Below are 10619 nucleotides of genomic sequence, written 5' to 3'. Positions count from 1 at the left end.
CTGTGTGTGTCTCTCTTTCTCTCTGTGTGTAACAGAGAGAGGGAGAGAGAGAGCGAGGCAAGGAGAGGAGGAGGAGGAGGGGGGGAAGCTTTAAATAAAGCCTTTGGATTGCAGCTGCTTATTTTGGGCAGTCCTACCGGGGACGATTCCTGCCAGGAAAGAAGCTGGACCGGTTCTCTTTTTTCTTTTTTTTTTTTTTTTTTTTCTTTTTTTTTTTTTTAATTATTATTATTATTTATTTTGATTTTGATTTTTGGGGGTGGCGGTGGTGTATTGCCGAGCTGCCTGCTGAGATGAGCTCCGGTGCCTGGCTGTAGTTGCCCACTTTGGGATCGCTGGACACATAAGTGGCATTTCGCTGGGGGGGAGCCTGCAGACATGGTAAGCTTTGCTTTTTTTGCTCGGAAAAGTGCATTTGTGCTATCGCCTCCCTCCAGTTTTCCCTTCCCTCTTTCCTCTTCCCACCAAACAGACAGGCACACGGGTTGGGGCTGGTGAGAAGCTCCTTGAATCCCTGGTTTCTTTTTTTCTCCCCACCATCCCTGCTTCTGCCCGGCTTGCTTTTCTCCTCTCGCATCCCATCCCTCCTGCTCCCTCCGCACACAGTTTGCAGCAATTCAGATTCAGCAGCAGGGAAAGATGCTGCGGGGACCAGGAACCCTCATCCTGGTAAAACCTTGCTCCAGGGTATGTTTGGGGTGGCTTCTCCCATCCACCCCTCCACACCCCCCCGCCCCCAACCCATCCCTCTGCACCCTGAGTGATGCGGCTGTACTGAGGGAAGGGGGGGAAGGAAACAGTGTAGATTTGGAAGCAAAGATACAGCTTTAAGATCAATCGATGTTATTTATGTAATATTAAAAGCGGGGGGGGGGAGGGGAGGGAGAAAGGGGGAAAAAGAGAAAAGAATAATAATAAAAAAAGTGCCTCGGTATTTCTCAGTTGCACAAAGCTCCTTTTGCTCTGTCTGAACCCTCCGCCCCGTCCCCATGTCCTGCTGCAGGGTGGTGCGTGGTGGGAGTGTGTGTGTGTATGTTTACATTTGGATCTGTGATCGAGTCAGGGATGGGGAAAGGGTCTCCCATTTTCCACCAGAAGGGTGGATTTGCCTCCAACAAAAATAAGAAGAGATGCTCCTGACTGCAACTTGAGTGACAATTCCGTTTCTTACGCATTAAATGTTAAAGCCCTGCTGCCAGCCATGCCCTGCCAGTATGAGAAGCCCCCTCCAAACAGTGTGGCGTTGGAGGAAAGATGCTTTGAGTGCCTGGGAGAAATGCAGTGGTTCAGACTCGTGCTCGTATGCTCAGCTATTTGCATTTTGAAACAGAAAATTTTGGCTGCTGAACGTAAAACCAGGCTGCTACTAAAGGGCATTTATTTCTTGGTATTTATTTTGATTAAAATATTTTTTTCTTGGTTGAAAATATCTGGGATATTTTGCTTTGAAGTAAGTAGTAGTTAAGGAATGCCAAATCTTTAAAAAATACTAATTAAAAAAACCCTCTTAAAATATTCATGAGGGAGAATGTATTTACTCTTTCTTAATATGAGCATGCTTAGAAATTCACAATGGTTACAACCCTCTAAGCCCATAAAGTGGAAAAAAAACCCTAAACCAAATCTAAGCATTATGCCACATTTTTCCTTGTCTTAAGGGATACACAGCCTGAGATATATTTTTCATAAGGACAAAATAGAGCTAGCTAAATACTTACTGGATGGACAAGACCTTTCTGCATCTTGAATACATTTGCTTATGGATCTTCCACGAAAGTTCAGTTCTTTATGAAAAAAACAACAAAACCCAAAACCAACCAGAACCATGAATCAAACTATAAAATAATCTCTCCACCTCCACCTCATCCTCTCCTTAACTTTTTCAGTATAGTCTGAATTTATAGCTGCAGTGTTATTTTTTTTTTTCCCTGAGAAAAGTCCTGTGTGAAGGGAAGGATATAAAATGCCAAAATGAGAGCAAAGCTTTTAAGTTGCAAGTTGTGTGGTTTTGGGGTGTTTGTTTGTTTGTTTTGTGGTTTTGGGGTTTTTTTTTTGTTTGTTTGTTTGTTGGTTTGCTTTGCTTTGCTTTGCTTTTTTTAATAGGTAAACTTCTGCCATAACCTGGCAAGTTGTGAGTTTGCTGCTCCCTGCGCTTGGGCGCAGGAGTTGGGGAGAACTTGGCAGATCCCAGCCTATCCCAACCCCATTTCTTTCTGCTTCGCTGACCCTAATAAAATCGCTTGCTAGTAGGGTGGCCCCTCCCCTCCTCGGGAAAGTGCTCTGCTCCCAACATGTGCACCATATGTGCTTGCAAGACCCGAGGTTTACCCTACATGCTTACACTGTGCCAGCAGCCCACATGTGCCAGCCCCACGCTGGGTCCGGCAAGGGCAGCGCCTCGGCCATCAGAAACCCCGACATCTCCCGGCTTGTCTGGGGCTGAGCCACTGATTTGTATTTAATTTATTTCATTGGTCTCCTCAGAGCCAGGCGCCTCCCACTTGGTGTCTCAGCCCGTAGCACTTTTATAGGTTTGGGTGGTAAAAACAGGGAGTGTATAAATATATATATGGGGTTTTTTTGTTTTTTTTTTTTTTTAATACGGGTGTGTATGTGTGTGGTGGGGGGCATAAAAGCAGGAAGATTTGTCTCTGTTGAACCGTTTTGTAGTGAGACAAGCCTTCAAAGCAGCTTGCTGGGCTCTGCCCGTGTTAATCAGGCTGTAGGAATTTGCTGGTTTGTGGCCATTGCGAGCTGCCCTTCCCTGTTCAATTCCCAGCTTGTGCCACGCTCCTGGTGCGGGCTGGTTTGTGGCCATGAGGATTCCCTGCTGCCATCATGACTTAAGAATGTGACTCCCAAGCCAGCCCAGGGGCAAGGAAAATGACGGTCTGTGCTGGTTTCCTGCAGGTTTGGGGACGAGGAGGGGAGTGTGAGGTCGCGGTGTGTGTGGCCACGTGAAAATGTTTCCTGGGTTGTTCTTCCCCCAGGGACTGGGACCACTGCACTGCACTGGACCACCCTGTGCAGGGGATTTGCACCCGCAACTGGGGCAGGGGGAGGAGAGGAGGTGCTTTTTCAGACCACCTGTTTCAGTTTTTCTCCTTTTTCCCCCAAAAAACATCAGCAGAACTGGGAGTTACTGCCACTGAACTATGTGGTAGATTTCTGCCTCTGCGCCTCACCTGTACACGAGTGTGTGCATACATGTGTGCACATCTTTACAAGGGGAGCTTCTGAATTTATCTGTCATTTATTTGCATGATCTGAGAAGGAAAAAAAAAAAGTTTTGGTGGAGAAAGAGGTTTTCAGGCAGGGGAAAAGGCAAAAGAGGTGCAAAAGTTAGCTGAATACTTTCCTTTTTTATTAGCAAGGAGTCCTGGTATAGAAAGGCTTTTCTGGGGAGAATTTGCCTTCTCTGATGTTAAAGGACAAGGCAAAATCATTGAGAGAAGATGATAAAACTGTTCATCTGGATTTGGTTGGGGAGGGAAGATACAAAAGATTTATGCTACATAGATGGAAAAAGGGATTCATCACTCTGGTTTTAGTGGGAAGGGGTGAGATGTGCACAGAGAAGGCTGTGGTTTTTTGACGTTCTTGTAGTTAATTATTTTACTTGACTCATGTAAATGAGATACTTTCCTTTTGTTTTGGCAAGGGAAAATGTTGTTCTCTTTTGTTTTACAAAGTGAGGAATTTTTTTGCCTTTATTTTCTTTGATTGGTTTCCTGCAGTGCATAATAACTACAAAGTTATTGCATTTCGTCTATGACAAGTACATTATTCCAATTAAGAGCCTGCTCTGATTATTTTTAACCTGGTAGTTTACCATTTCTCTGCTTTGGAGAATGAAACATTGAGTTCCTGCACTTCAAAATAGCTGAGATGCTTAAGGAAAACTACATTTTCCCCGGGAAAGTAATTTCCAGTTCTGTTTGAGTTCCCGCTTCACTGGTTCATTTTCTGACAGAATCACATCCTTGCAAGGAGCAAAAGTATGATCTTATGTAACTTGATGTTTCCAGATCAAAAGTTACAAATATTGCAGTAATACCATGATCAGAGAGATCTGGCAAGACGAATGTTGCATGACATATGTGATTTCTCATTAGGATTTCAAATCAAGGCGGTTTTAAAAATTTATGGAGGGAAAAAGAAGAATTAAAAAGATGAGTAAACAAACGCTTGCTCATTTGATATCTTTTTTTAACGTCATTTTCTCTTTTTATCTTATCTCTGTGAGCACTTGAGACCTTTTTTTTCTTTTTTAGAACAAACTCCTCTGTGCTTGAAAAACGTGTAATTGTAATATCAGAAAGTGAAGCGGCTTGAAGCTCATTCCCTCTAACATTTGATTCAAGGAGATGAAACTCTGTAAATCAATGTCAATTCAGATTTAAAAACTGGCTGTTACCTATCCTGTTACAAGGTCTATCAGCATAGCTTATTGTAACTAAAAGCTAAAATATTCTGCTTCTGCTTGGAACTGACAGATTGGCATTGCTGGGCACTTTGACAGAGTAAAATGTACCACTTGTCAGTAAATTTGGCATTTGTGGACCCCTGATCCATGTGTTTCAGAGGAAAAGAAATAAAATATAGATTTTTAAATATAAATATATATATATTTCCTCTTTAGTGTGGCTTAAAAGGAAAAAGAATCAGAGAAATTTCATTTCTAACTGTATCAGGATATATATCAGGAGAGGTTGAGGAGTGGTACTGTACTGGGGCTTTAGGACATTGGTTTTGTTTTTTTCCCTCAGTAGTAAGAGTACGTTTTTTCATTCTTCTGTGCCATTTCACTGTCACTGTGATGATAGTCAAACAATTTTCCTAGAAATGTATATTTTTTTTGCCAGCTGTCCTGAATCACTGTTCCAGGAGCATCTTCAAAAGGCAGAGTTGGAATCTGAAAAAGGGGGAACGGGGGCAGGACAGTTTGGTTATGTCGAGTGACAAACACTTTTACAGAAAGTTCAAATGTCTTGGGAAGTTTGAGCCTTACTCACTGAAAAGCTTGAGCCTTTATATTTAATTGCTTTGAATGAAGCTGTTTGTGCTATAGGAGATTCAAACTTCATTCTATATTGTCCTGCTGGGTATAAACAAAAGTGATCCTTCATTTGAAAATAATGATGTCCATGAAAGCAGCAGATGTGGAATTCTGTGTTCTTCCAGTGTGTTGGCAGCCAAAAGGAGGAAAATGTAGTATGAAACAACAGGGCTGGCAGTTGTGTGCTATTCCAAGTAAGAATTGTTCTCTAGGATGTGACACTTCTTGCTCTTTTAAAAGAGAGAAGGAAGGAAGAAGAAAAGGAGTCGCTGGTGGTCAATTTAGATGAAGGAGCTTGCTGAATTGCATTTATCAGTCCATTTAAATGAGGGTGTTTCAATTAGGTTTCATTGATATCTCTTTGGGCTTTGGTGAAAAAGTATTTGCTACGGTCTAGGGAAACCATTGCAGTCCAGAATCCTGCTTCATCGCTGCAACTACTGCTAAGGCACTGATGGTAAATGTGCTACCCAGGCAGCAATAGCAAATGTGAAGTCAGGAGATGTGTCACTGGCCATTGATTTAGGTTTTAGGTGATTATTCAGTGCAATTTTCCCTTTAAGCACGGAGTAGAAGATGAATTGCCTGCCTTGCTCATGTGTTTGCACACACTGGGTCTTCAAAGTATTCTGGACATTGATCAGTTAAACAATCAGAATTTAGAAAATAGAAGGATTAAATCTCATGTTGCTCTTTTAATTCAACTCCATGTTACGTATGCAGCAACAGTTTATACCCTTCATCTTTTCCCACTCAAACTCCAATAAGTGCACTGAAAATCTTAAGATTGCTTAAATTTTTCAGTCTTAGCCTTTGCTTCTTGGGGAATATTGGGTCTGTGCATCAAATCAGTCTTGGTCTTCTATATCATGCTGTATGGAGGTAAAGAGAAGTAAGGATTGCTTTCCTGATCAGTAGTGTTTTCAAGTACTAACTATCCACATAAAAGCAAAATCCTGGAGGCCACCAAATCATAAGCCATCTCGTCTACTGGGTCCCCTGGACTTACAGCACCCAGTCTTATAAAAGAATTAACTCCTGAATTTGATAATGCAAATTTTTCAGTATTTTGCCAGTTCTTTTATAAGTGGCTTTGGATGCTAAAAACCATTTTGTTCTCACCTGTATAATGTAATGAGGAATAGGGAGGGAGAGTTTCGTTAGAGGAAAAGCCTTCAGGAGCAACTGCCAGAAGTGGTTGGAAAAACTGATGGAGCATGAGAGATGCAGGAATTTGCTTCCTGCTTGTTGTTACACACAGGATTGGCTGGTTGGGCTTGGTGCAGCACAGATCCTGCCAGCCAGGAACATGTAAATGCTGCTATTTCTAGAAAATTGCCCTTTGTGCGGCTGGGTTTAAGGTGTGATCAGCTTTTTGGCGTTGGGACAGATTTTTGTGCTAGAAAGCAGAGAACAATCTCAAGAGCTGATCTCATGATGCGTTCCTGCAGCCAGAGCCGGGATCGGGGGTTACTGATGATGCTAAAAAAAAAACAAACCAAAGTTCACACGGCCTTTAATTGCTGTTGTGGGTGTTTGACACGTAAGCAGATCAGACTCTGAGCTATCAAAATGATCATCCAGAGGTTGCAACACACTCAGCTTCGACACAGTTATGAAATGTTGGGTTGAAGGGACTTGCCCAACATTGCCCACAGTCTTTGGGCATCATTTGGCTGCCTTAATCTGAAACACATTCATCCTCCTTCCTCCATCCTCTGCTTAGTCACTACAAACCTTGCGGCTCTGCAATGGGTGACACAGGGACTGTAAACCTCCTCTTCTGTTCCTCAGACTCACTGCTTTGTCTCCAGGCTGCCTTGGATAAAACACTGTCTCATGTATAATGATTACAATGTAATGAAGGCAGACAGCACACTTGATTAAGGCAACTTTCCCTGTGTTTTTTCTTAATACTGGGGCCTCGAATACACACTTTTAAATCGTATCATTTCCCTGCTAATCTAGTCTTTATTGGAATTTTTTTTTTTAAGTCTTGGAAAAAATAGTAGCTTTGTTACACTGCATCGTTTTGGTATTTTATGTGTCAATGACTTAAATTAACAGATCATCATTGCTTGATTTAACAGAGTACCCTGCTCTCCTGAGCAAATCTTTCCCCATCCATCCCACTCAGTCTCGTCCTCTCCTCATCTCCTGCTTCTTCCAGCTCTACTCTGCAATCTTATTTTAACCCCTCGATTCCCTTTGCTGAAGGTCTCTCACCCCAACCTCACTGAGCTCCTCCTGGTAAGGATCATTCCAAGCATCCCTGCCTGCAGTTCAGATTCTTGGATGCAGACCTGGCATGTCCCAGAGCACAAAAGATTTTGTTTAGTCCCACAAAGGTAGAAATTTAAGTGAGAGAAGCTGGAAAATATATACAAATGCACCCAGGAGCATGTAGCAACAGTGTTTTTACCAAAGATGTGTAAACTTGGCCAAATTCACACAGATTCACTGAAAATTCATGAAAAGAAAAACAATTCTCTCCCAGGCAAATTTCAAGTCTTTTTTCTAAAGTCCTAGAGATCCCAGAGGAGGTTTTAGAGAGAAGGCTAAAGGCATTTTTTAACGTGGGTAAAACAACATATTTTTTCCCTAGCCTTGTTCTCAGAATCTGCTGAACTGTTTTGACTGAAATTCTCCAAAAAACCTCAGCCTGAGGCAGACAGCTGGCATGGACATTTTCAGCCCAAACAATTTGCTTAGTATAGTTATGAGAAACTGCAAAGCTGTTTTATTATTAAAGCTGCCTTGCTCTTCCTGTAATTGACAGCACTACCAACTTTGCCTTTCCCTAATAAAAAAAGATAACTTGAGATTTTGTTACAAACTAATTTCATGTTTGTGTATTTGATAGATATTTTTATATCCTGCAAGTTTATTATAAAACTGACACATGCATTTCAGCATATGTTCACAGATGATGAAATCTCAAGCTTCCCGGAAACCAGAGTGAATACAATTAATGAGAATCCCACAAAGCTGCATCAAGGCAATAGAACATTGCAGGGTTTGTAGGATGGGATAGGCCCACAGGAATGTCGGGAGATGGTGCTTGGAGAGAGCAGTCACACAAATTCCCTTGTTTCCCACCTTTGGGTTTGTGGTGCTTCTGACAGAAGAATTCTGATTTAAGAGAACAATATTCTCATGTAACAGCAGCTGCTATTGTGAATCACAGCCAAAAAGCAGAGGAGAGAGGGAAGGAAACTTATAAAAGCAAAAGAGAAGCTAATTGTATTTTTGTGTGATCAGCTTTTTTCTTACATTTTTTTATCATCATCATGAGTGACTGCTAAGGCTGTGGTTTCACATCAGAGCCAACCTTAGGATCCATTCTCATGGAAGGAGAGGGGTCCTGCCCTCTCCATCTCCTCATCTTCAAGTGTCGTATTCTCATCATTCTACTCCTTCAGTATATGGTGATTTAACTCATCAACCCAAGAGAAAACCAGTTCCATCTTCTTCCAGGTTTGGGGGCTTCCAGGTTTATATGTGTGTGTGCATTAGTTTTTTTTTTGTTTGTTTGTTTGTTTGTTTTTGTTTGGTTTTGGGTTTGTTTGTTTTTTGTTTGTTTTTTGTTTGTTTGTTTGTTTGGGGTTTTTTTCTGCTTAGTTAATGATTTACATTGAGTCAGTGTGGTGGGAGCATATCCTAAGGAAAAGAGAGAAAGAAGTGGGTGCAAGCAGCTTCTTGGAGATGATGAGGTTTTAGGCTAGTCTTATGACACAAGAGGTTTTTCCTGGGTTCCCAGCTGTTTACTGTAGTTGTTTTGTGCTGATATGAAACCTAATTTTATTCATATTAAAAACAGAGTGCACTTTTTCATTACACTCTTCTGTCTTCAGGACAGTCTTTTGGACCATCCTGCTAGGTAGGCACTGAAGCAGTTATGCTCTATCAATTTGCTGGATTCTGTTTGAACCCACTATATAGTTGTGATGGCCACAATACCCTGTGAAAAAAAAAGTTTGAAAATTGAAAATCATGCAGTGAGTGAAAAAAGTCTTTTCATTCTGCTTTAAATCCACAATTTGGAACTTTCTCCTTTGTGGTTTATAGACATCATGATTTAATAAGAGGTCTGTTCCTCCTATTTTTTGTTGTTTTTTTCTTAAGCTGAAAATCCCTCCTTCATCTTCCTGCAAAAGTCTTTCTATATTCCCAGCAATCTTTGCATCTTTTTTCTCTGTCTTTTAAAATTCTACAATGTATTTTAGAGATGAGTTTACCAAAAATGTATATGGCATTAAATAGGAATGCATCATTAGCTCATATAGCACAATCCTGATGCATTTTTCTCCTTTTGTTTGTTTTTTTCCTACCATATCCCATTATTTTCACTGCATGGTTGGCTGGCAAAAGCAGAGAGCCAATATTTGTAGTAGGACATCCCATGGTTACCACCCAACTATCTTCCTGTATGATAACAGTTAATTTAGAGCCCACATTGTGTATGTATTGTTAGAACTGTTTTTCCCTTTATGCATTACTTTGCTTTTATTGACACTCAATTTCATATGATGTTTTTGTCACCCAGCTAGTTAGTCAGTATTGTGAGAGTAGGTTGTGGTATAATGATTGGAAGCTTTGGGAGTGAATCAGAAAGCCAGCAATGAAAAAGGCTCTCATTTTGACTTTTATTCTTGTCCTGGGGATAATCTGAACAAAAATATAACCAACGAAATACTCCTAATATAAAGTAAGAACAACCAGCCTGGCTGTCTTGTGACATCTGACTATGGAGTTATCTGTGGCTCAAATGGTCTTGCTTCTCATTGAAAGCATCTAGCTGAGACCTTTTCCTTAGGCTTCTTTCTAGAGTATGTTTGCTCTTCCCTCAAACAGCAAATTATACCCCTCACTTTATCCATGCTGGGGCATCTGAGTGCTGAGCCAAAGGACAACTTAATGACCACCTTCTCCCAGTCTGACAGGTTTCCTTTGCATCTCCATCTCTAAATTTTGCTCCTTCCTGTCCTAAAATCCACATTGTGTTCATGGTGCCCTGCAAAGACATCTAGGATTTGTAAATTTTTTATGCTCTCCTATTTTTGCTTTTTATCTTGCAAGAAAGCATGAGCAAAGCCACCTGTCTGTCACTTAAAGCCTCGCTTGTTGACAGGCATTTGGGTGTATCTGAACAGCTTGCTTTAGGGCTTGGTTTTGAGAGATTATTATTGCTGGTGCTGTTCACAATATTACTTGGGATTGGAGGGATGCACAAATTAGTCATATAGAATCTACAAACTATTGCTTACATCCCTGCATACCCCCCATATGCTTTAAAATGTCATCTGTTTGTGGCTCTCTGTGCCAAACACAGATGATCGTGGGCTCCAGAGGAACGTTACTGTACACCTGCATCCCTTAGTTCTGCGTTACTTTATACCATCTGCATAATTAATGTTTTGTTGAATTTTATGGTTTTTTTTTTATTTTATTTTGACTCATGTCATCTCTATTGAGATTGCCAGACAGTGAGTATCTATTTGAGAAGATGGTAACAGCAAAGAAGGGGATGTTAGAAGCTGATACTGGGGAAGAAAAGTGG

At 41.1% G+C, this 10619-nt stretch overlaps 1 protein-coding gene across 7 annotated transcripts in view; it reads left to right on the top strand.

Moving 5' to 3' along the window:
• Positions 1-207: 207 nt before the first annotated feature.
• The window catches only part of TENM4 (teneurin transmembrane protein 4), a 587599-nt gene continuing 577187 nt past the window's right edge, over positions 208-10619 (top strand). For all 7 annotated transcript variants that reach the window (XM_071729185.1, XM_071729662.1, XM_071729348.1 and 4 more), the window contains exon 1: positions 208-381. The gene's annotated coding sequence lies outside the window, so the exon portion shown is untranslated. The remainder of the gene's footprint in view (positions 382-10619) is intronic.

Source organism: Heliangelus exortis, chromosome 1 (assembly GCF_036169615.1).
Source record: "Heliangelus exortis chromosome 1, bHelExo1.hap1, whole genome shotgun sequence".
NCBI classification, from domain to species: Eukaryota; Metazoa; Chordata; class Aves; order Apodiformes; family Trochilidae; genus Heliangelus; species Heliangelus exortis.
The sequence above is the reverse complement of the archived record's forward strand: the minus strand, read 5'-3'. Positions and strand labels throughout refer to the sequence as shown.